The sequence below is a fragment of the Pseudophryne corroboree genome, chromosome 11 (genome assembly GCF_028390025.1).
Source record: "Pseudophryne corroboree isolate aPseCor3 chromosome 11, aPseCor3.hap2, whole genome shotgun sequence".
NCBI classification, from domain to species: domain Eukaryota; kingdom Metazoa; phylum Chordata; class Amphibia; order Anura; family Myobatrachidae; genus Pseudophryne; species Pseudophryne corroboree.
Window position 1 is genome coordinate 40,119,299 of NC_086454.1, and position 24,813 is coordinate 40,144,111.

The following is a 24,813-nucleotide window of genomic DNA, read 5'->3' on the forward strand; positions in this document are numbered from 1 at the left end:
CCAGAGGAGTGAAATCCTGACTTTTTGCGCGCCCTCCAGAAGGTGAGTTAATTGGAGCCACCAGAGGAGTGAAATCCTGGCTTTTGGCGACAGACGAATTCTCAGGTGCATGCAGATGAGATCCTGACCACTTGTCCAGGAGAACCAGCAGGAAAAACCTAGCATGAAACCTTCCATACTGGAGGGCCTCGTAAGAGGCCACCATCTTCCCCAGAAGGCAATTGCAGTGACGAACCGAAACCCGGGCAGTCTTCAGGACATCCCGGACCGATGTTTGCATCACCAACGCTGTTTCTTATGGAAGAAACACCCTCAACACTTCCGTGTCAAGGATCAATCCCAGAAAGGACAACCTTCTGGATGGTTCAACGTGATTTTGGAATGTTCAGAATCCAAACGTGGACTCTGAGTAGATGGGTCGTGAGAGCCATGGACCGCAACAGCTTCTCCTTGGACAATGCCTTTATCAGCAGAACGTCCAGATATGGAATCATGTTCACCCCTTGTGTGCGGAGGAGAACCATCATCCTTGCCATCACCTTGGTGAATACCCTCGGTGCTGTGGAGAGGCCAAATGGCAGGTCCTAGAACTGGAAATGACAGTTCAACAGAGCGAATCGGAGAATTGCTTGACGCGGCGGCCATAACGGAATGTGGGGTTATGCATCCTCGATATCCAGGGATACCAGGAAAACCCCTTATCCTGATATTACCGCCCTTAGAGACTCCATTTTGAATTTGCACTCCCTCAGAAAAGGTTTTTTTAGGTTTAGAATGGGCCTGACCGAACTATCCGGTTTCGGTATATGAAAAGGTTCTAATAGAAACCTTTGTTTTGCATATGAGGCGGTACTGGCACAAGAACCTGTGCTTCACCAAAGTCTGGATGGCGTCTTGCCGGACAGTCTTGTCTGCCAGCAGAGCTGGCAGGCCTGAATTGAAAATCGGTGAGGAGAGAAATGAAATACCAGCCAGTATCCCTGGGACACAATATATTGCACCCAGGGATCCAGGCCGGACGACACCCAGACATGACTGAAACGTCTGAGCTGCGCTCCCACTGGCCCCCCCCTGCCGGGCGTGCAGTCCACCGTCATGCGGAGGACTTTAGTGCACCTGAAGCAGGCTCCTGCTCCCGGGGACCTGCAACAGCAGGTTTTCTTGGGCCTACCTCCCCGAAAGGAGGCGTTGGATGGCCTGGCTTCTCTGGTTTGCCAGCCCCACAGGGCTGTGATGCAGTTGAAGAAAAGGGTTTCTTCGAAGCAGGCGTAGCTGAGGGAAGAAAAGGTGACTTACCTTCTGTAGCCGTGGAGATCCATGCATCTAGCCTGACCTGTGTAGGGCAGGGTCTCCACACTTCTCCTGGATTCTGCGTCGGCAGACCACTGACGTAGCCACAGTCAACGACGAGCTGAGACAGACATGGAAGAAATTCCTGCATACATGGAACCCAGGTCCTTCATGGATTCAGCCAAAAAACCTGCCGAACCCTGAATGTTACGCAAAACAATTTAACATCATTTTATCCAAATCCTCAAGTAACGTGCCTGACCACTTTTTCTAAGGACTTGGCAATGCATGTACTGGCAATAGTGGGACTTGACATCACCCCTGAAGCCGTGCACACTGATCTGAGCATATTATCAATCTTACGGTTAGCCGGCTGCAATACCGGTCGGGTTTCCCACTCAGTCCTATCCACAGGGAAAGGAAAAACTACCTGGATCCTCTTAGGGATCTGGAATTTTTTGCAGGATTAACCCATGCTGTTTCAAACATAGCATACTGTATAAAGCCTTTGACGCAGGGAAGGTTAGAGAGGTTCCCCTATCAGTGAAGGAAGCCTCCTCAACCTGCTCAGGCGTTGTATCAGAAATACTCAACATAACTGTAATGGCCTCTATCATTAACTGCACTTGTGTAAAAAATGCAGTCCCCCCAAACATATCCCCATCACCGTCCGCAGTGTCAGAAACGGTACCCGTGTCAACCTGCCTAATCTGTGCAAGAACACGTGTTTGGGAACATACAGAGGAGGGCCCTGAGGCGACAGAACTGGGCCAGACTGCCATAGAGTCCTGTAAAGCCTGAGGTGCAAATTCAGATTGTGCAGCTCTATTAGAAGTCTGAGAAATCACAGATTCGATAGAGGAAAAACACTCAGGTTCCCTTGCTGGTATCTGTGCTAAACCAGTGCTATCCTGATTACATGGAATGGGATCATCCTGAGAGGACATATCCTCTGCAGCACATGACACACAGTAGCAGATCTTGCCACGGGCAAGCAGGACTTTTGCCCGGGGTGCCGCCATCCGGAGGGCACCGCACCATGGCAAGATCCGCTACTGCTGTGCCCCCCGCTGCCCGCTGTGTCCCCCGCCGCCCCGCTGGTCCCCCGCTGTGAAGGGAACTAGACGCTACGCGTCTAGTTTCCCTTCGTGGAGAGGACCTTTGCTGTGCGGTGCGCGATGATGTCATCACGCACCGCACAGCATTGTGGGACTGACACAGACGCTAGGGGTCATAATTGACCTCTAGCGTCTGTCTATGCCAGATCTGAGGAGAGGAGCGGCGCCGGCGGAGGTCTGCAGCGGTCGGGAGCGGAGATAGTAAGTATTAATTTATTTATTTTTTCTTTTACAGCGGCGCTACTCTACTGTACAGGGGACGTAACTGACCACACCCCCTGTATGAAGCCACGCCCATATTTCCTGCCCGGGTCGCCAAAAGGGCAAGAACCGGCCCTGATGACACAGAGACCCTGGACATTGCTTAATGGAGACCACATACATTCCACACACACACAGGAGAGGGCAGACAGAGTTCCCCCCCCCCCCCCCCCAAGAATGGCGAGAGACACAGCGATTGGAACCAACCCACACACAGCGCTGTTAACACAAAGGGAGACCCCTTATCAGCGCTGACTGTGCACCTTAATAGGTTACACAGTCGTTTTGTAGCCTCCCCCTCTTCTACATCCCCTGGTACCGTGAGAGATAGCTGGAGCTGTTGTGGAGAGACTTGCCTCTACCTGGACAGCGCTGTGCAGGCAGGAAGATGGCGCTGAACGCTGCTGGGTCCGCTCTGAGGAGAAACTCCGCCCCCATAATGGCGCTGTCTTCCCGCTCTTCATAGATTATACTGGCCTGAGGTTTGATCCTGGCTGAGATCCTGGGACCCCGACAGGCTGTGTGACCAGTGTAGGGTGTAGGCGCTGGCTCAGGGCGCCCCTCACAGCGCCGCACTATGTCCCGCTAAGCCTCCGGAACGCAGTTAATACTGCGCTCCTACCCTGATGCCGCCATCTTCACACCGGCCCCCCTGCTTGCTAGGGGGGTCGGTGTCTCACGCGCCACAATCTTCAGCTCTGCAAGGAGGTGGCGGCATGCTGCTGGGGTGAGCGATCCCCTGTGGCGGGGAACGATCTATCCCCTCTGGAGCTCAGTGTCCAGTCAGCGGAGACAGTGGCTCAGACCCGCAGGGCGGACACTGCTCCCCCCCCCCCAAGTCCCTCGCTGCAGGGAGGCTGTTGCCAGCAGCCTCCCTGTAAAACAATAAACTCTAAAAAATAACTTTTACTAAGGAAACTCTGGAGAGCTCCCCTAGCTGTGACCGGCTCCTCCGGGCACATTTTCTAAACTGAGTCTGGTAGGAGGGGCATAGAGGGAGGAGCCAGCCCACACTCTCAAACTCTTAAAGTGCCAATGGCTCCTGGTGGACCCGTCTATACCCCATGGTACTAATGTAGACCCCAGCATCCTCTAGGACGTAAGAGAAATTGTACAAAGTACACAGTAGATTCCTGTGACACGTCAAACCCAGAAGATGTAGAGAGAGCCATGGATACTATTGGCTTAAGTGTAGAACAACATGTGTACTCTGTAATACATACTGTAGGAAGATGTCAGCTAAAGACACGTGGACAGCACTGCAAGCAGCGTACTAGGGGGGTCATTCCGAGTTGTTCGCTCGCAAGCGGATTTTAGCAGATTTGCTCATGCTAAGCCGCCGCCTACTGGGAGTGAATCTTAGCATCTTAAAATTGCGAACGATGTATTCGCAATATTGCGATTACACACCTCGTAGCAGTTTCTGAGTAGCTCCAGACTTACTCGGCATCTGCGATCATTTCACTGCTTGTCGTTCCTGGTTTGACGTCACAAACACACCCAGCATTCGCCCAGACACTCCTCCGTTTCTCCGGCCACTCCTGCGTTTTTTCCGGAAACGGTAGCGTTTTTTCCCACACGCCCATAAAACGGCCTGTTTCCGCCCAGTAACACCCATTTCCTGTCAATCACATTACGATCGCCAGAACGATGAAAAAGCCGTGAGTAAAAATCCTAACTGCATAGCAAATTTACTTGGCGCAGTCGCAGTGCGGACATTGCGCATGCGCATTAAGCGGAAAATCGCTGCGATGCGAAGATTTTTACCGAGCGAACAACTCGGAATGACCCCCTAGAATTGAGGTCTCATGAGAAGAAAAATTTCAGACATGTATTGTACACCACCAAGTTATGTGAATGGAACAGTATAAGTGACTACATTGTGAAAATGATCTGTTTCTCAGCAACTAACGTCTCTTGGAGTGCAAGTAGATGATGAAGTGATCGCAACAGCGATGCTACAGAACTTGGCAGCTGAGTTTGACTGCATTGCATACAAAAAGTGAAAAACTCACAAAATAAAAGTTGAAGTGCCACAATTGTCAAAAGATAGGTCATAAAACATTTGAGTGCAAGCAAAATATATAAATCATATATAAAGCAAGAAATGTGAAGCCAAAGACGAGTCAGCCCTGAGTGTCACAGATAGCTTCAGAAAAGATTGCTGGTATATCAGTTTGAACGTACCAAGGCATTTCTGCTGCAATGAGGAGTGGTTCACCACAGTAACCAAATGTACCCCTATCACAATATAAAAGGGATTGGCAACATAGGGGGTCATTCCGAGTTGATTGTAGCTGCACAGGGCTAGTCTGCTCCGCATGTCAGTGCTGCCCCCCCCTCCCCCCACAGAAGTGCAAAGGCATTGCATAGCGGCGATGCCTTTGCACTTCAAGAGTAGCTCCCGACCAGCGCAGCTTTAGCGTGCTGGCCAGGAGCTACTCGTTGCTCCCCGGCCCGCAGCGGCTGCGTGTGACGTCACGCAGCCGCCATGGCCCGCCCCCAAAACGGTCAGGCCACGCCTGCATTGGCCGGACCGCGCCCCCTAAATGGCGGCTTAATGCCGCCGTCCAGCCCCCTCCCGCCCAGCGACCGCCTCTGTCTCAGAGGCGATCGCTAGGCAACGATGGCTGCCATGTGCCGGCGCAGTTCCGACCCGAATGCTGCGCTGCGACAAACTGCAGCGAGCGATCGGGTCGGAATGACCCCCATAGTACTTACAGCAGGGCCAAAACTAGGATTTTGGTCAAGGTAGTAATTTGGTGTCCCCAGTCCAGTTCTCTGCAGCAGTCTGTGTCCACTACTTCTATCTATTTTGTAAATTATGACTCTCCATTCTCTACAATAAAAGTACAGATCACCCCCCGCCACCACCAACTCCTAAAAGATAACACCCCCCCCCCCCTCTCTCTCCCATGAGATTCTCTCTGATCCAGTGTTGGACTGGGGCATGAAGGGCCAACAGGGGAATGCAGTGATAGGGGCCCATATTAGGGGTGTGGTCAGCCTACAAAGGGGGTGTGGCCAGCCTCCACAGAGGCTTGAAATACACAATAGTCTAGTGCAGTGTAATGCAACATATCTACCATGTATAATACAAGTGCACAGTCTGGAACCTGATCCCTAGAGGAAGGAGTGGGCACTCAGGCAGTGGGGCCTACCGGTAGTTTCCCTGGTACCCCTGTGGACCAGTCCGACCCTGCTCTGATCCCTTTCAACTTTGGGCCCCCATACTGACTGTCGAGTCCCCGCAATCACAGCTTATTGCTCCTTACCAGCCTGATACAGAACCACCAATCTGGGAGCTGGCCACCACCATGTAGTCACTGTCAGTGATGACCCAGATCGCGTGGAGCAGCAGCATCGTTCTGGCCAGCGGGGTGTACTGTACAGGAGTTTCAGGGTGCGCTGAGCCCCGAGGAACCATCTCATGAAGCGGATCAGGGTGATGTCGGTGTGGGGCAGCAAGTGGGCAGGGTCACTACATCTTAGGAGGACACAGCAGCTGCTCCGTACAGGTGACCGAGACCAGAAAAATAGAAGAGCCCTTCTGCCAGCGGCCACCTCCTTCAAAAGAACTGAACAGCCCCCCCCCCCCCCCACCAGTCTCAGCATGATGGCCATGACGTCTAGGCTGCACATTTTCCAGGGCACCGCTGGGAGACGGACCATGACAGGAACTGGTGCCCTGCATGAGGGGAGGAAGAGATTACATAAACAGGGAGCTATAATTATTTTTAAGAAAATATGGAGTACAGCATCAGTTGACCATTGCCTAAACTTTTAAACAAAACTGTGTAAATGAACAATCGAACCGCACATTGTTGGAGAAAGCAAGATGTATGCTAGACAAACAGTTTTGGGTGGAAGCCACGTTCACAGCATTGTATCTCAAAAACCATTCTCTTAGGACATAACACATACTGGAGCGTGGTCAAAGATAAAACAAAGTGGAAAATGATTCAGAATTTTTGGAAGCATTGCATACGTGCACATACCAAAAGAAAGAAGAAGCAAGCTATCTTCAAAATCAGTAAAGTGTATCATGCTTGGCTACGGCCATGAAAGTAAAGGCTACTTATTATGGAATTCATGTATCAAAAACTTTGTCAAGCACAGACAAAGGTAGAAGTTGATGTGAAGAACAAATATGTGTCACTGCACATGCTAGCAGATGGAGATATATCTGAACCAGAGACTAATAGCGTGGAAGTTCAGCCACAGAAAAGGTCTTCTGCAAAATCAAATATCGGCAAGCCACTATAATGAGTATGATGAATAATTTACAAATATTGCATTCCATGAGATTCTATACATTTAAAAAACACAGATAAGGGCTGACTTCTCTGAATGGAATTCAGCAAAAAAAGAGATGGAATCACTTGTTGACAACTACAGTATAAGTGGCTTATAGTCCAGAGACCGAGCCATCGTAAGATAGTTAAAAGCAAATGGGTATTACTGTTCTATAATGGATGCAGTGTGTGTAGTGTACCCATATAGTATACTTCCCCCTTTGGAGTCCCGCGGCAGCGTCCCTGCATTGTGGGCTCAAAACACTACCATGGCCATTTCCGAGTGATTTGCGCATGTTCACTGGAGATGTCCACCTGAACAAGATGTGGGCGCCATGTTCCCGGAGACCTGCGCATGCGCGGTAGACTCTGGCTTTATGCCAGACCCTATAAACTGCCGTGGAGGAGGGGGCCGCTTGAAACGCCCCTGCATGGGCCTGAAACTGACATTTATGAAGGGTCTATGTTTCTGCTGCCACAGAGGGTGTGACCAGTGCTCTGGGAGTGTGAGCAGCAATGTGGGTGTGTGGTGTGTACTGTACCATGGGTTGTGGCTAACGTGCCATGCTGTTTCTTGCACACAGGGCTAAAATGTCTAGTTACGGCACTGGCAAATACTATTTTATTCTGTTGATTTTTTTTGTGTTTTTTTTTCTTCTGGAAAGCCTCCTGACCAATAGGCAGCCAGACCATACTTACCTACTCTCCCGGAAGCTGCGGGAGGCTCCCGTTTTTTGGGGTAGCCCCCCGCACCCCCGGAAGAGTGGGCAGGTCTCCCGCATCCTGCTCGCACCCTAGTGATGCGAGCAGGATGGAGAGATAACCTCCCGCATTCGCGGGTTCGTCGGGTGGAGAAGGGGTTCGAATGACGCAAATCGCATCATTTTAGCCACGCCCCCTTCCCGCGGACCCGCAAATTGCGGCATTTCCCGGTGTGGGGGGTGGGGCTTAGTGATGTCACAGTCCGGCCCCACCCCCGAAGACACCTGCAGCGTCTCCTCTCCGGGCTTCTCCCGGAGAGGAGAAATAAAATGTAGGTAAGTATGAGCCAGACTGTTCTATAGGCAGTATATCACCTGCCAGATTACCTCTTTCTTTTAAACCATTTTAAGTATTTTCCATTACCCTTCCGGTAAGTGCGGCTCTACTACCCGGCCTGGCTGCCAAAAATGTTTTTGCTTCCCCCCCCCCAGGTCTCATCATTAAACAACATGAAGAGACAGAAATGATAAAACCGACAGAACCTGTTGTACGGAAGAAAAAAGTTTCCACTTTTAATAAGTTTTGTAAAACTTTCTCCACTTCAAAGATGAAGCAAAGTAAATGTGAATTAGGAGCTGAAATATGCCAGGCACAATCGAATAAGTTCTGACTCCACTTACAGACAGACATGTATATTAATAGTTGGCACTTATTGAACTAAATATGAATATTCATCTTCATTTATATTTCAAGGCCTTTCATTCCTCAAGGACCACGGTGCTTTTGACCAATTTTCATCCACATTAAAAACTGACAGCTCTCACTCCTGGGCCCTGACAGAGGTCTGCACAATTCATCGGAGGTCCTGGAATGAGGGAGCTCCCAGCTGTCCACAAACACTCATTAAGAGAGGCAAATATCCAGCAGAATCTCTGGGAGAATTTTTAATCACGCAACGACTCTGCTAATTAGGTAGCGGATGGGGCATAGAGAGCACAAGGACAAATTCTTTAAACAAAGGACTGGAAACTTTAAGAGCTCCTAATTACTTGGGCGCAGAGTTCATTCCTGAACTTGGGAGCAAATTATTCTGATAACAAGGCTGGGCGGAATTAGTGAGGTTTGCTGTGGAAGGCAGAGTCTTCTCGCTGCGTTATGGCTACTGTATCTTCAAGGAGTGTTTGAAGCACAGTACGAGTCCTGGTTGAGCCTCTGTCGCTCACGTACGTATGAGAACAGTTCCTAGGAAGGAGATAAAACGTCAAAATGTTGACAGTGGCAATGTCGGCAGGCATTCATATTGTCGGCAACCACAATCTGTCCTCGTGCTGCGACCCGCCAGGCACCGCCGTTTTGCCAGCGTGTTCCGTGCACTTTCGGCCTCTAGCAGCTGCAAGATGCCGGAGGTTAATCCATTGCTGCTGGTGCCTGAGACACCTGATGCTGCCAGCCCCACTCCGGTGTTTCAACAGCTGTGTGACGTGACCGTGTGATGTCACAACGCAGCCACGCCTTTCAGATGCCCCACCCACCGAGCAGAGTGCGGGGAAGCGTATCTGCTCAGCTGGGTCTGTCTGCGGCCATAACGGGCCATCTGGACATTGGTCTTTCTGGCTTTCACCAGAACTGCCAGGTGGCCAGTCCTGACCGGGTTTCATATATGTCAGAGAAGTTCTGATGTCACCCCACAGCGCTACCGAAATATTCTATAATATAAAACCCAATTCCTTACATGTGTCACATATCAGTACACAGGAGAAGTAGTACTATGTGGTTATCAGATATCCCAGTATTCAGCACAGGAGAAGTGGAACTATGCAGTTATCAGATATCCCAGTATTCAGCACAGGAGAAGTGGTACTATGCAGTTATCAGATATCCCAGTATTCAGCACATGAGAAGTGGTACTATGCAGTCATCAGATATCCCAGTATACAGGACAGGAGAAGTTGTACTATGCAGTTATCATTAGTGATGAGCGGGTTCGGTTTCTCGGAAACCGAACCCCCCCGAACTTCACCCATTTTACACGGGTCCGAGACAGGTTCGAACCTTCCCGCCTTGCTCGGCTAACCCGAGCGCGCCCGAACGTCATCATCCCGCTGTCGGATTCTCACGAGATTCGGATTCTATATAAGCAGCCGCGCGTCGCCGCCATTTTCACTCGTGCTTTGGAGATGATAGGGAGAGGACGTGGCTGGCGTCCTCTCCGTTTATTGTAGAAGTTGATTGGTTTATTGCTTAATTGTGGGGAGGATTGGGGAGCAGCTGTTAGGAGGAGTACAGTGCAGAGTTTTGCTGATAAGTGACCACCAGTTTTTATCCGTTCTCTGCCTGAATAAAACGCTCCATACCATATCTGTGCTCAGTGTGCTGCATAATATATCTGTGCTGAGTGCTCACACTGCTTAATTGTGGGGACTGGGGAGCAGCTATAGCAGGAGTACAGTGCAGAGTTTTGCTGACAGTGACCACCAGTATACGTTGTCTGCCTGAAAAACACTCCATATCTGTGCTCAGTGTGCTGCTTTATTATTGTGGGGACTGGGGACCACCAGTAATTAATATTATATAGGAGGAGTACAGTGCAGAGTGCACTGCTGTACCTACCTCTGTGTCGTCATCCATTAAGTATACTATCCATCTACATTCTATACCTGTGGTGCATTTTAGTTTTGCAGTTTGCCGACACAGTGTCCACCAGTATACTATATATAGCAGTACGATACGGAAGGCCACTGCTGTGCCTACCTCTGTGTCGTCATTAAGTATACTATCCATCTACATTCTATACCTGTGGTGCATTTTAGTTTTGCAGTTTGCCGACACAGTGTCCACCAGTATACTATATATAGCAGTACGATACGGAAGGCCACTGCTGTGCCTACCTCTGTGTCGTCATTAAGTATACTATCCATCTACATTCTATACCTGTGGTGCATTTTAGTTTTGCAGTTTGCCGACACAGTGTCCACCAGTATACTATATATAGCAGTACGATACGGAAGGCCACTGCTGTGCCTACCTCTGTGTCGTCATTAAGTATACTATCCATCTACATTCCATACCTGTGGTGCATTTTAGTTTTGCAGTTTGCCGACACAGTGTCAACCAGTATACTATATATAGCAGTACGATACGGAAGGCCACTGCTGTGCCTACCTCTGTGTCGTCATTAAGTATACTATCCATCTACATTCTATACCTGTGGTGCATTTTAATTTTGCAGTTTGCCGACACAGTGTCCACCAGTATACTATATATAGCAGTACGATACGGGAGGCAACTGCTGTGCCTACCTCTGTGTCATCATTAAGTATACTATCCATCTACATTCTATACCTGTGGTGCATTTTAGTTTTGCAGTTTGCCGACACAGTGTCCACCAGTATACTATATATATCAGTACGATACGGAAGGCCACTGCTGTGCCTACCTCTGTGTCGTCATTAAGTATACTATCCATCTACATTCTATACCTGTGGTGCATTTTAGTTTTGCAGTTTGCCGACACAGTGTCCACCAGTATACTATATATAGCAGTACGATACGGAAGGCCACTGCTGTGCCTACCTCTGTGTCGTCATTAAGTATACTATCCATCTACATTCTATACCTGTGGTGCATTTTAGTTTTGCAGTTTGCCGACACAGTGACCACCAGTATATTATATATAGCAGTACGGTACGGAAGGCCACTGCTGTACCTACCTCTGTGTCGTCATTAAGTATACTATCCATCTACATTCTATACCTGTGGTGCGCCTCTTTTTTTCTTTGCATCATGTGCTGTTTGGGGACAATTTTTTTGAAGGGCCATCCTGCCTGACACTGCAGTGCCACTCCTAGATGGGCCAGGTGTTTGTGTCGGCCACTTGTGTCGCTTAGCTTAGTCACACAGCGACCTTGGTGCGCCTCTTTTTTTCTTTGCATCATGTGCTGTTTGGGGACTATTTTTTTGAAGGGCCATCCTGCCTGACACTGCAGTGCCACTCCTAGATGGGCCAGGTGTTTGTGTCGGCCACTTGTGTCGCTTAGCCTAGTCACACAGCGACCTTGGTGCGCCTCTTTTTTTCTTTGCATCATGTGCTGTTTGGGGACTATTTTTTTGAAGTGCCATCCTGCCTGACACTGCAGTGCCACTCCTAGATGGGCCAGGTGTTTGTGTCGGCCACTTGTGTCGCTTAGCTTAGCCATCCAGCGACCTCGGTGCAAAATTTTAGGACTAAAAATAATATTGTGAGGTGTGAGGTGTTCAGAATAGACTGGAAATGAGTGGAAATTATGGTTATTGAGGTTAATATTACTATGGGATCAAAATGACCCCCAAATTCTATGATTTAAGCTGTTTTTTAGGGGGGTTTTGAAAAAAACACCCGAATCCAAAACACACCCGAATCCGACAAAAAAATGTCGGTGAGGTTTTGCCAAAACGCGTCCGAATCCAAAACACGGCCGCGGAACCGAACCCAAAACCAAAACACAAAACCCAAAAAATTTCTGGTGCACATCACTAGTTATCATATCCCAGTATTCAGCACAGGAGAAGTGGTACTATGCAGTTATCAGATATCCCAGTATTCAGCACAGGAGAAGTGGTACTATGCAGTTATCAGATATCCCAGTATTCAGCACAGGAGAAGTGGAACTATGCAGTCATCAGATATCCCAGTATTCAGCACAGGAGAAGTGGAACTATGCAGTCATCAGATATCCCAGTATTCAGCACAGGAGAAGTAGTACTATGCAGTTATCAGATATCACAGTATACAGCAGGACAGGAGAAGTGGCACTATGCAGTCATCAGATATCCTGTATACAGGACAGCAGAAGTGGTACTATGCAGTTGTAAGATATCCCAGTATACAGGATAGGAGAAGTGGCACTATGCAGTCATCAGATATCCTGTATACAGGACAGGAGCAGAGGCGTAACTAGGGTTTTTGGAGCCCAGGGCAAGATCAATAATGGCGTTCCCCCCCCCCCCCCCCCCCCCAAAAAAAAATAATAATAATTTTTTCTTAATAAAAATAATAAATTAATAAAATGATAATAAAAAAAAAAATACAAAAGGAAAGTATGTGCAGACGCCACCGGTGTCACTGCATATAAAGATGTCAGGGTGTGTGTGTATGTATGTGTATGTAGGTGCAGTGGTCGAAGTTGAATTTTTGAAGGCGGAATGAAAGAGTGCAGATAGCAATTATGCGCGCGCCTAAGGCGCGCGCGCTCCGGAAAAGGGGCGCGGTCACTCAAAAGGGGCGTGTCCTTCAGTGTAGTAGGACCCCTTATACTATCTAGTACTGGTGCCCCTTTCACATTATAGCACACGGTATGAGCCGAAATTCACATTATAGCACACAGTATGAGCCGAAATTCACATTGCCCCACACGGCATGAGCCGAAATTCACATTATAGCACACAGTATGAGCCGAAATTCACATTACCCCACATGGTATGAGCCAAAATTCACATTATAGCACACGGTATGAGCCGAAATTCACATTATAGCACACGGTATGAGCCAAAACTCACATTACTCCACATGGTATGAGCCAAAATTCACATTTCCCCACATGGTATGAGCCGAAATTCACATTACAGCACACGGTATGAGCCGAAATTCACATTACAGCACACGGAATGAGCCAAAATTCACATTACCCCACATAGTATGAGCCGAAATTCACACTATAGCACACGGTATGAGCCAAAATTCACATTACTCCACATGGTATGAGCCAAAATTCACATTTCCCCACATGGTATGAGCCGAAATTCACATTACAGCACACGGTATGAGCCGAAATTCACATTACAGCACACGGAATGAGCCAAAATTCACATTACCCCACATAGTATGAGCCGAAATTCACATTATAGCACACGGTATTAGCCAAAATTCACGTTACAGCACATGATATGAGCCAAAATTCCCATTATAGAGTTAGGGGATCCTACACCCAGAATTAACATGGCCTGTGGGGCACTATGATGAGGGGAGCCCACCCCCTTAATAGACTAATTGCAGAGTTTAGCAGCGGAAGGGCTGCAGCGGTTTCTCACCCCAAGCTGCGGCGCTTCTGCCACCTCCGACACTCCACATCTTCGGCACCACCCGGGATGCACAGCACCGCACCAGGTATGCACCCTTTTCAGTGTGGTCTGCTGCGCTCCGAAGGGGTTCTTGTTTCATGCTGCAGGATCCCGATGTGCGCCTTCCTCCCCGCTGTTACTGTCACGGTAAGCATTAGTATCGTTTACCGCAGAGGCCATTTTCTGAGGCATATGTGTTAAACCTCAGGAACTGAGATGCCCTTCTCACCATACAGCTGTGTGGCCGAGCCGGGCGGGGGGACAGCCAGCAGCAGCATGCCGGATATCAGCAGCAGAGGGTGCGGGCTGTACATACTTGAGGCAGCTGGATATTCAACAGTGCTGAAAGCCTCCGGAGCCCGCACCCCCGGAGCTGCAGTACACCGGCAGAGGACACCCATCCCCCGAACCCTGCGTAGCCCAAAGCCGGAGATCAGCAGCATGTTGAACGCGGAAGCAGAAGCTGCTTATTGCCGGTCAGCATGCTGCTGATCTCCGGCTTTGGGCTCCGCATGTGCATTACAGCCCCCACCCTCGGCTGCTGATATCCGGCATGCTGCCCCTGCTGCTGGCTTTCCACCCGCCCGGCTCACCCACCCAGCTGGATGGTGAGCGAGAAGGGCATCTCAGTGCCCGTGGTTTAATACATATCTCTCTTCGGTAAATGGCCATTAGTACATCCCACACACACTGATTACACACACACAGACTGGCCACCCCCAAATCCTACACACACCCACTCAGACTACACACACACATTCTCATACTTTCCTCTCCCCCACACACACACTGGACTGCAAAAATTTACACACACTGACACTGTTCCACACACACACAATTAACACACACTCACACTGTCCCACACACACAATTAACACACACGCACACTGTCCCACACACCAGTGGCGTGCGGTGAGGTCAGTGGCGTGCGGTGAGGCACTACAGCCATAATGTCCGCCGAATCCTGCCGATGACCCCTACCGCCACCGAGCCAATGCCCGCCACTGCCTCTGAGCCGATGCCCGCTGCCACCACCAATGGCTTACAAACTCGCCCACCATCAACTGACCCAGCCCTCCGCCACTAATTTGCAACTCAGTCCAAAGTCGCCAATGCCCGCTGCATGCCTGCTCATCATACTTGTGATATATTGTACATTTTTATAGAAAAAAAATAATAATCAGTGTTTGGGACTGGGAAGGGAGTGGGAGGAGGACATGAATGCAATTTTGTTGTCCAGGGTTTCCATTAACTTAATGGAGAAGGGTCTGAATGGGTTAAAAATGTAAAAAAAAAACTGCGTGAGGTCCCCCTCCTAAGTATAACCAGCCTCGGGCTCTTTGAGCCGGTCCTGGTTGTTTAAATACTGGGAAAAAATTGGACAGGGGTTCCCCGTATTTAGACAACCAGCATCGGGCTCTTAGTCCGGTCCTGGTTCCAAAAATACGGGGGACAAAAGATGTAGGGGTCCCCCGTATTTTTTAAACCAGCACCGGGCTCCACTAGCCAGGGACATAATGCCACAGCCGGGGGACACATTTATGTAGGTCCCTGCGGCCGTGGCATTACCCCCCCAACTAGTCACCACTGGCCGGGGTTCCCTGGAGGAGTGGGGACCCCTTAAATCAAGGGGTCACCCCCCCCTCCAGGCACCCAAGGGCCAGGGGTGAAGCCCGAGGCTGTCCCCCCCATCCGTGGGCTGTGGATAGGAGGCTGATAGCCATGTAAGTAAAAAAAGAATATTGTTTTTTGTTGTGGAACTACAAGGCCCAGAAAGCCTCCCCCGCTTGCTGGTACTTGGAGAACCTCAAGTACCAACATGCAGGGAAATAACGGGCCCGCCGGTACCTGTAGTTCTACAACAGAAAAAATACCCAAATAAAAACACAACTCACACACCGTGACAGTAAAAATTTATTAAAGCACACTGACACACTCACACATACTTACCTATATCCCACGCTGGTCACGTCCACTTGTCCAGTAGAATCCAATAGGGGTAGCTGTAAAAATGAGAGACACATTACTTACCTACATCCCACGCCGGTCACGTCCACTTGTCCAGTAGAATCCAGTAGGGGAATCTGTAAAAATGAGAGACAGATTACTTACCTACATCCCACGCCGGTCACGTCCACTTGTCCAGTAGAATCCAATAGGGGTACCTGTAAAAATGAGAGACAGATTACTTACCTACATCCCACGCTGGTCACGTCCACTTGTCCAGTAGAATTCAATAGGGGTACCTGTAAAAATGAGAGACAGATTACTTACCTACATCCCACGCTGGTCACGTCCACTTGTCCAGTAGAATCCAGTAGGGGAATCTGTAAAAATGAGAGACAGATTACTTACCTACATCCCACGCCGGTCACGTCCACTTGTCCAGTAGAATCCAATAGGGGTACCTGTAAAAATGAGAGACAGATTACTTACCTACATCCCACGCCGGTCACGTCCACTTGTCCAGTAGAATCCAATAGCGTTACCTGTAAAAATGAGAGACAGATTACTTACCTACATCCCACGCCGATCACGTCCACTTGTCCAGTAGAATCCAATAGGGGTACCTGTAAAAATGAGAGACAGATTACTTACCTACATCCCACGCTGGTCACGTCCACTTGTCCAGTAGAATTCAATAGGGGTACCTGTAAAAATGAGAGACAGATTACTTACCTACATCCCACGCCAGTCACGTCCACTTGTCCAGTAGAATCCAATAGGGGTACCTGTAAAAATGAGAGACAGATTACTTACCTACATCCCACGCTGGTCACGTCCACTTGTCCAGTAGAATCCAATAGGGGTACCTGTAAAAATGAGAGACAGATTACTTACCTACATCCCACGCTGGTCACGTCCACTTGTCCAGTAGAATCCAGTAGGGGAATCTGTAAAAATGAGAGACAGATTACTTACCTACATCCCACGCCGGTCACGTCCACTTGTCCAGTAGAATCCAATAGGGGTACCTGTAAAAATGAGAGACAGATTACTTACCTACATCCCACGCTGGTCACGTCCACTTGTCCAGTAGAATTCAATAGGGGTACCTGTAAAAATGAGAGACAGATTACTTACCTACATCCCACGCTGGTCACGTCCACTTGTCCAGTAGAATCCAGTAGGGGAATCTGTAAAAATGAGAGACAGATTACTTACCTACATCCCACGCCGGTCACGTCCACTTGTCCAGTAGAATCCAATAGCGTTAACTGTAAAAATGAGAGACAGATTACTTACCTACATCCCACGCCGATCACGTCCACTTGTCCAGTAGAATCCAATAGGGGTACCTGTAAAAATGAGAGACAGATTACTTACCTACATCCCACGCTGGTCACGTCCACTTGTCCAGTAGAATCCAATAGCGTTAACTGTAAAAATGAGAGACAGATTACTTACCTACATCCCACGCCGATCACGTCCACTTGTCCAGTAGAATCCAATAGGGGTACCTGTAAAAATGAGAGACAGATTACTTACCTACATCCCACGCTGGTCACGTCCACTTGTCCAGTAGAATCCAGTAGGGGAATCTGTAAAAATGAGAGACAGATTACTTACCTACATCCCACGCTGGTCACGTCCACTTGTCCAGTAGAATTCAATAGGGGTACCTGTAAAAATGAGAGACAGATTACTTACCTACATCCCACGCTGGTCACGTCCACTTGTCCAGTAGAATCCAGTAGGGGAATCTGTAAAAATGAGAGACAGATTACTTACCTACATCCCACGCCGGTCACGTCCACTTGTCCAGTAGAATCCAGTAGGGGAATCTGTAAAAATGAGAGACAGATTACTTACCTACATCCCACGCCGGTCACGTCCACTTGTCCAGTAGAATCCAATAGGGGCACCTGTAAAAATAAGAGACAGATTACTTACCTACATCCCACGCTGGTCACGTCCACTTGTCCAGTAGAATTCAATAGGGGTACCTGTAAAAATGAGAGACAGATTACTTACCTACATCCCACGCCGGTCACGTCCACTTGTCTAGTAGAATCCAATAGGGGTACCTGTAAAAATGAGAGACAGATTACTTACCTACATCCCACGCCGGTCACGTCCACTTGTCCAGTAGAATCCAATAGGGGCACCTGTAAAAATAAGAGACAGATTACTTACCTACATCCCACGCTGGTCACGTCCACTTGTCCAGTAGAATTCAATAGGGGTACCTGTAAAAATGAGAGACAGATTACTTACCTACATCCCACGCCGGTCACGTCCACTTGTCCAGTAGAATCCAATAGGGGTACCTGTAAAAATAAGAGACAGATTACTTACCTACATCCCACGCTGGTCACGTCCACTTGTCATGTAGAATCCAGTAGGGGAATCTGTAAAAATGAGAGACAGATTACTTACCTACATCCCACGCCGGTCACGTCCACTTGTCCAGTAGAATCCAATAGGGGTACCTGTAAAAATAAGAGACAGATTACTTACCTACATCCCACGCCGGTCACGTCCACTTGTCCAGTAGAATTCAATAGGGGTACCTGTAAAAATGAGAGACAGATTACTTACCTACATCCCACGCCGGTCACGTCCACTTGTCCAGTAGAATTCAATAGGGGTACCTGTAAAAATTAAAATGATACTTACAAACTGCAATCCACAGGAGGAGAGAGAGAGAGAGAGAGAGAGAGAGGGGGGGGGGGGGAGAGACTAACCTGCTGCTGCTGCTGCTGCTGGGGAGACCGGCACACACTGCAGGGCCACGACGGTAGGACGGAGCCGGCGGAGGAGGGGGAGAGCCGCACACCGCTGCTCCTGTCAGCGGCAGCGGAGGAGGACGGGGCGCACACTACAGACGCCAATAACCGCCGGGACAATTAACACACGCACACTGTCCCAAACACAATTAACACACACGCACGCACACTGTCCCACACACACAAATAACACACACGCACACTGTCCCACACACACAAATAACACACACGCACACTGTCTCACACACACAATTAACAAACACGCACTGTCCCACACACACACAATTAACACACTCACACTGTCCCACACACACACACTTAACACACACACACTGTCCCACACACACACAATTAACACACACGCACACTGTCCCACACACACACAATTAACACACACTCAAACTGTCCCACACACACACAATTAACACACTCACACTGTCCCACACACACACACAATTAACACACTCACACTGTCCCACACATACACAATTAACACACACGCACACTGTCCCATACACACACAATTAACACGCACTCAAAACTGTCCCACACACACAATTAACACACTCACACTGTCACACACACACACACACAATTAACAAAAACGCACTGTCCCACACACACAATTAACACACTCACACTGTCACACACACACACACACACTGTCCCACACACACACAATTAACACACGCACACTGTCCCACACACACACACAATTTACACACACTCAAACTGTCCCACACACACAATTAACACACTCACACTGTCCCACACACACACAATTAACACACACGCACTGTCCCACACACAACACACACGCACACTGTCCGACACACACACAATTAACACACACACACTTAACACACACACACACACACACACACACAATGTCCCGCACCCACTTCCCGCTCACCTGCACTCACTGCTGTTCAGGGGCCGCACGCCCCCCCGAGGTCGCGCATGCGCGCACCTCCGCGGTCGCGATCACGTACACACAGTCACTTTGCAGGGGGGAGTAGGGGGAGGCTCCTGGCTGCCGCTGCCTGTCTATTGTGACAGGCACAGCAGCCGGGGAGACAGGGAAAGCGCCGCGGGTAGCGCCGGCGGAATCCCTGAAGCATGGGGCGAGTGGGCCGTGCAGGTGCCGGTGGCGCCCCCCTCTGTTGGGGCTGCCATGGCGCCCAGGGCACGTGCCCTGCTCGCCCCGTGCTAGATACGCCTCTGGACAGGAGAAGTGGTACTATGCAGTTCTCAGATATCCCGTATACAGGATAGGAGAAGTGGCACTATGCAGTTTTCAGATATGCCAATATACAGGACTGGAGAAGTGGTATTACGCAGTTGTCAGATATCCCGTATACAGGACAGGAGAAGAGGTAATATGCAGTTGTCAGATATCCCAGTATACAGGATAGGAGAAGTGGCACTATGCACGTACTAGCCTACTCTCCCGGAATGGCCGGGAGGCTTCCAAAAATCGGGTGACCCTCCCGGCCCCCCGGAAGAGCAGGCAAGTCTCCCAATTTCAGGGATTCCCCCTGCCCGGCCGCCCACTTAGCGAGTGAAATGGGCGGTCCTGGCAGGCGATGACGCGTTTTTTGTTGAATCGCGTCATCATAGCCATGCCCCCTGCTGTATAATGCCGGTAATAGCGGCATTACACAGTGGGGGCGTGGCTTATGTGCCGCGATACCGCAGCCACGCCCATTCCGCCTCCACCACGCCCCTGTTCCGCCTCTGGTCCGCCCCCCTCTGCACGTTATGTTACTGCCCACGGGCCACCCCCCTGCTGAGCCGACCTCGCTGCTCTCTCCCAGAAAGAGCAGCCTAAAAGTCGGCAAGTATGACTATGCAGTCATCAGGTATCCTGTCCAGTCACGTCATGGCGTCTCTCCCATAGATCAAAGGAGTGGCGCCGGCGGCCTGAGACAGAGGGCAGCAGCGGTCGGGAAGCAGGAGCGGGGATTGTAAGTATTAATTTATTTTTGTTTTTTAAGAGGTGCAACTAGGGGGCACAACTCTACAAGGGGGCACAGTACTGGGGCCACGGCGCAACTAGGGGGCACAACTCTACTGGGGGCACAACTCTACAGGGGGCATAACTTACCACGCCCCTTCTCCATGAAGCCACACCCCTATTTTTCGCCCGTGGCGCCACAAAGTCTAGATCCGGCCCTGCCTACGGATGCTTCTCCCTGAAAGTTTTCTTAACTGTAGCCCATAGACTACAAAGGCTAATAGTAACGTAGTAACATAGTATCTATGGTTGAAAAAAGACGTGTGTCCATTGAGTTCAACCTATTTGTGGTCTCCTATGCTGGAGTAAAGGTCTAAAATTTTGGCTGATGCTGATGTCAGCCGTCGCGTTTTATCCCTCTTTTTATAGTAACTATAGTGCGTGACTATGCACCGTAACCCTGGATATCCTTATACATTAGGAATTTATCTAACCCATTCTTAAAGGTGTTGACTGAGTCCGCCATACAACTCCCTCAGGCAGGGAATTCCAAACACGTAACGTCCTTACCGTGAAAAAGCATTTACACCGTATTGTGCGGAATCTCCTCTAACCTGAGCGAGTGTCCACGAGTCCTATGTGTTGATCTGACCAAAAACAGGTCCCGCGCAAGCTCTGTGTATTGTCCCCTTATGTATTTGTAGATGTTCATCATGTCCCCTCTTAGTCTCCTCTTTTCCAGTGTAAAGAAGCCTAGTCCTGCAAGCCTTTCCTCGTATTCCAGCGTCTCCATGCCCTTAATTAGTTTGGTCGCCCGCCTCTGTACCTTTTCTAGCTCATCTGAACAGTTCCAAAACGTTCCGTATTCCGGAGAATCATGATTTTAGCAGCCCACATTGAACCCTTAGGGGGGCTGCTTCTGCGATAAAAATGGGGGATGTCAGCAGATCTCTCCAGGTATTTTCGGGAGATAGCCTGCAAATACTGCCCTATACCTGTTTTTCTAAAGGAATATATAGTTTAGAATTTTGTGTTAATATATGGTAAAACCTAAGTATAAATGCTGCAATTTCTGTCCCTTTTGAGTCCATACATATTATAAATACTAAAGCCATGATTTGCCAGGGTTCTACACCGCTTATCTGGCAATAAATGCTCTAGTACAGCCCAATAATAACACGAACGCCGTGCCATCCTGTATAATATATCTGGAGATAAAACAATGCCTTGCGCTATCACCAGTATTCCAGCTTCAGTCTAATGGCTCATTACGGCCGTACAGTACTGGACCTAAATCCACTATCAATAACATAACGGCCTTTTATGTTTCACATGCTGTGATTTACTACCCAGTGCGGCCATTCTCCCTCTGTCTGCATTACTCACGCGCAGAGCGTCTCTGCAGATCCAGTATTGCACACACTACCACCAGGCAATGCTCCCAAATCAAGCGGCCTAGGAGGGTGTAGGGGGTGTCATACATCAGACGCAGGTACCAGGTGGAAATTAGGTTTGGAATGAAAGAGAAGATACTGTAATTGCTGCAATCATCAGGATGTTTAGGGAAAGAGCGAGATTTAAGAGTAAATGAGTTTTATAGGAGGTGAGTCAGCGGAATCTGCAGAACTCCATGAAAGCATCAGACGTGCAGTATCATTGGTTGTGATTAACACACAACCAATCAATAAAGTGCGACTGGAGTTGTAAAGTGTATGCCGAGCTCATTTCTCCAGGAATTAGCGACATACTGTAACTAAGGCATGATTACTGTACAGACCATGCAAAATAGATTATAAGCTTGCGAGCAGGGCCCTCCGACCTCTATGACTGTCTGTTATTACCCAGTTTTGTTTTATCACTGTTGTTTCCAGTTGTAAAGCGCAACGGAATATGCTGCGCAATATAAGAAACTGTTAATAAATAATAAATAAAATGCGAATCCCTGATATTTTGCAGTTGCGTCTTTTTGCTCAGAATTATAAAGTGCTCCTGCTGTGCGGTTTTGAAGAATCTGATATCCGTTGCGCAGCCTGAGTAATGGCCATACCGCAATGGTCAATAAATGCACGTATCATTGTTTAATCAGCTATAAACAGTCCTTCCCGTCTTATCCTCCGTGGAAGTAACTGGTGGAATAGCCGAAGAGCATATAATACTAATGATATAGGGATGATCATCGATAGTTAGCCACCAATGGTAGATGGTTTTGGTATTAATGGCAGGGGTGATGGTATTGTAATCCCGATAGTTATAATGCCAACAGCTGCATCCTGATGCTCAGAACACCTACGGATCGTGGTGAGTATTTTAACAACACCCCTACCCTTTACGACCCCTCCCGCAGCATAGCTCTCGCCCTCCCTTTCCTGATTGGCCCGCCATGTCTCACAAAAAGGGATGGACATTGTTGATGTAAACCATCGATTGTTTCCAGTCTATAACAACATTTTTTTGCTATCCTTGTAAAGCACCAATGGCACCATGAATGGAGACCATCGATGGTGAACCAGTTGATGACAATTCCTGTTGAAGAAAGAGAGCCCTACTTCACATACTCTATACTGGCCCCTACTGGGAGGCTTCACTCCCTAACCAAGATGGCCGCCGAACATAGTACTTTCCGGGAGACCTGCCATCTGCCTTATACAACCTTCCAGAGACACTGCACCACACTACCCTCATACAGTCACTGGCTGGTGAGCCGTATGCCCCACGCAGGCTCCGCTATGACCAGTGTGTGTGTGTACGGCTGTACTGTCCCATCACGACTCCAGTGGTTAAATACTGGGCTGTTCGTTGTCTCAGGACTTCCGCAGGTGTGTACATACACTCTGCCATACCACCGCCACCTGTACACACATATATTCCAACAATCCCTCTCATGTCATGTGAGCATCCAGGGCCAATAAGAAGCTAGCTTGTGTCACATGATGTGTCACACTGAGCTTGATCCTGCCAGTTTGTGGCCTCATTACATACTCATTAATACTCTTACTTAATGAATGGCTGATTCATGTTAAAGGGGATACAGTGTGTGTTATTATCCCGGCGCTACACGATTACTCTCCTGTGAAAGTTTCCGGGTAACCCTCCATCATTGGTCTCTGACCTTCAGCAAGACTCTATAGCTCCCTTAACCATATTTATTTGAGTTATATGTAACAAGTAAGAAGGCAGGAGCAAGATGAGTGTGGGAACGGCATCACCGCACGAGGTCGAAGGGGTAGCGCCTTAGTGGCACCTGAATTTGGCTTGCACCAGGTATAGTACAGCACCCTGCAGCCAGGAGAGCCACCTGGTGCTCAGCGTCCTGGTCACAACTCCCTCTGACCGTGACATCATGACATCACATGTGCTGGTGGCAGGGGGGGCGGGGCTGACAAAGGGTGCAAGAGTACCCTGCTACAAGTAGCAAGCGATACAGCTGTAACACGCCCTAAATGGGACTGAAGGTTATTTCTGTTTATACGTTTATTGGGCCGTTACTTCATTACGTAGTTTTGTGATCGTCTTTATGCACCTAAAACTTTGTTTAACTTGCTCTTTCCAACCAACACAGGTCTCTGCGATTCTCTGTTTTCTTGTTGCAGATATATAAAATTACAGATGGAAAGTGAATTCTGCAATCAGTCGGCTCGTGGGGTACAGGAAGAGTGCACTTACATCAAATGGAAACAGATTTCAGCTCATTTCCAAGAGCTATTTACCTGTAAAACCAAACAGAAAGATCAGGGCAAATCCATCAAGAGCAAATGTAAGGAAACGCTCCGGCCCTACAAAACAAATACAGATGAACTGGAACGTCCTGTAGGTACTGTAAACGAAAAGGTCGAATTTGTATTTCCTGACAAACGCATGGGATACACGGTTATTTTCTATGCCTTAGACGTGGCGCTTGATAGGGACATAACGTTAATTAGCTAGGCTGTTGTTTTTTTCGTGGCCAATTGTTAGGAGGCTTTATAAATAAAATATATATTTAGACAAAACAAGGAATAAAAATTAGAGATGAGCGGGTTCGGTTTCTCTGAATCCGAACCCGCACGAACTTCATGTTTTTTTTCACGGGTCCGAGCGACTCGGATCTTCCCGCCTTGCTCGGTTAACCCGAGCGCGCCCGAACGTCATCATGACGCTGTCGGATTCTCGCGAGACTCGGATTCTATATAAGGAGCCGCGCGTCGCCGCCATTTTCACACGTGCATTGAGATTGATAGGGAGAGGACGTGGCTGGCGTCCTCTCCGTTATAGTAGAAAAGAGTAAAGACTGAGTGACTTAGTTATAATTGTGGGGAGGATTGGGGACGGGGAGCAGCTGTTAGGGAGTACAGTGATTTAGATTAGGAGAGAGAGAGAGAGAGAGA

At 48.8% G+C, this 24,813-nt stretch overlaps 1 long non-coding RNA gene across 1 annotated transcript in view; it reads left to right on the forward strand.

The window, feature by feature from the left end:
* LOC134969885 (uncharacterized) overlaps positions 1–24,383 on the forward strand; it is a 175,060-nt gene extending 150,677 nt beyond the window's left edge. The window contains exon 5 of the long non-coding RNA XR_010189544.1: positions 24,040–24,383. This is a non-coding gene — a long non-coding RNA (uncharacterized LOC134969885). The remainder of the gene's footprint in view (positions 1–24,039) is intronic.
* The last annotated feature ends 430 nt before the right edge of the window (positions 24,384–24,813 follow it).